We start from the raw sequence: 2,306 nt of genomic DNA on the forward strand, positions 1-2,306 counted from the left end.
TCTGACAAAGGGCTAATATCCAGAATCTACAAAGAACTCAAACAAATATACAAGAAAAAAACAAACAACCCCATCAAAAAGTGGGGAAAGGATAATATTCCTTTTCTCTGTGAAATATCTGTCAAAGTCTTTTGCCCATTTTCTAATTGGGTCATTTGTCTTTTTGTTGTTGAGTTGTAGGAATTTGTTATGCACCCTGGACATAAGTCCTTTGTTAGATATATAGTTTGCATATGTTTTCTCTCTGTCTGTGGCTTGCCTATTCCGTGGATTTCCTAATAGTTTCTTCTCACATACACACATTTCACTTTATTTTTTATTTATTAATAGTAGCTTCTTCTTATTACAAAATTAAAACATATTCGTTTTAAAACGTGAGAAAAGCTTGCACCCTCCTGGGCCGAGGCGCTCCCCGGTGCTCCCAGTTCAGCCATGGCTCAGCACTTCTCCCTGGCCGCCTGAGGCATGGTCGGATTCTACCTGGACCACACCCTGTGTCGCTACAACCTGCCCGAGAGCGCCCCACTCATTTATAATAGCTTTGCCCAGTTCTTAGTTAAGGAGAAGGGGTATGATAAGGAATTGCTCAATGTGACCCCAGAGGATTGGAATTTCTGTTGCAAGCGTTTGGCATTGGATCTAGAAGATGGAACTTCCTTAAACTTGCTGGTAATGGCACTGTTCTCGGGGCAAGCCATGGCACCAAGATGATGATTCCAGAGGTGCTGGCAGAGACATATGGCAAGAAAGAGTGGAAGCACTTCTTGTCGGACACTGGAATGGCTTGCCGCCCATGAAAGTATTATTTTTACAACTACTTTGACCTGCCAGGAGCTCTTCTATGTGCCAGGGTGGTGGACTATTTAACAACAAACAATGGTCAAAAAACATTTGATTTTTGGAAGGATATAGTTGCTGCTATACAACACAATTATAAAATGTCAGCTTTTAAGGAAAACTGTGGAATATATTTTCCAAAAGTAAAAATAGATCCAGGCAGATATTTACACAGTTGTCCTGAATCTGTGAAAAAATGGCTTCGACAGCTAAAGAATGCTGGGAAAAATCTTCTGTTAATTACCAGTTATCACAGTGATTACTGTAGACTTCTCTACGAATATATCCTTGATTTTGCAGACTTTTTTGACATGGTGATTACAAATGCATTGAAGCCTGGTTTCTTCTCCCACTTACTAAGTCAGAGACCTTTCCGGATGCTCGAGAATGATGAGGAGCAGGAGGCGCTGCCATCTCTGGATAAACCTGGCTGGTGCTCCCAAGGGAACGCTGTCCACCTCTATGAGCTTCTGAAGAAAATCACTGGCAAACCTGAACCCAAGGTTGTTTGTTTCGGTGACAGCATGCATTCAGATATTTTCTGGCTTGTCACTATAGTAATTGGAAGACAGTCCTTATCCTGGAAGAACTCAGAGGGATGAAGGTGCAAGGAGTCAGAGGCCTGAGAAGTCAGAGCCTCTAGAGAAAAAGGAAAATATGAGGGACCAAAGGCAAAGCCTTTAAATGCTTCATCTAAAAAATGGGGCTCTTTTTATTTTATTAGTTCAGTTTTGGGACTGGAAAATACAGAAGACTCCTTGGTTTATACATGGTCTTGTAAGAGAATCAGTACTTACAGCACTATTGCAATTCCAAGTATTGAAGTAATCACAGAATTACCTCTGGACTACAAATTTACAAGATTCTCGTCAAGCAATTCAAAAACAGCTGGCTACTATTCAAACCCTCCGTTGGTCTTATCAAATGATGGGACACTGATAACTAAGTAAGTTGTCTTTACTGAAAAATTATGTGAAGACCCACATATGCAGTAAAAAAAATTAACTTTCAAAAAATACTGTAAAAAGCTTTAAGGAATAAGTTTTTAATGAAAATTGACCAACAAGTTGAAAAAAAAAGTGAGAAAATACACATAAACAAAAAGACTAAACTAAAAACCAGGCATGATAGAACCCAGAAATATTGTAACCAGGATATTAATACCTTTCAGATACTTTGATGTATATATTCATACATTTTTCTTTGCTATAAAGAACATTAGTTGAAAAATTGGTGAAATTTTAACAAAGCCTATAGATTAAATAATAGTATTATATTAATGTTAATAATAAGACTTTGACAATTCAACTACAGTTATATAAGAGAATGTTGCTGGGGAGGGGGGAGGGGGGAGGGATTGCATTGGGAGTTTCACCTGATGTAAATGACGAGTTGATGGGTGCTGACGAGTTGATTGGTGCAGCACACCAACATGGCACAAGTATACATATGTAACAAACCTGCACGTT

General features: G+C 38.8%; 1 pseudogene; it reads left to right on the forward strand.

Annotated features, from left to right (window-relative positions):
* The first annotated feature begins 432 nt into the window (after nucleotides 1-432).
* On the forward strand, nucleotides 433-1,787 carry LOC105516495 (annotated as a pseudogene).
* Nucleotides 1,788-2,306: the final 519 nt, after the last annotated feature.

Source organism: Colobus angolensis, unplaced genomic scaffold (assembly GCF_000951035.1).
Source record: "Colobus angolensis palliatus isolate OR3802 unplaced genomic scaffold, Cang.pa_1.0 Scaffold283, whole genome shotgun sequence".
NCBI classification, from domain to species: domain Eukaryota; kingdom Metazoa; phylum Chordata; class Mammalia; order Primates; family Cercopithecidae; genus Colobus; species Colobus angolensis.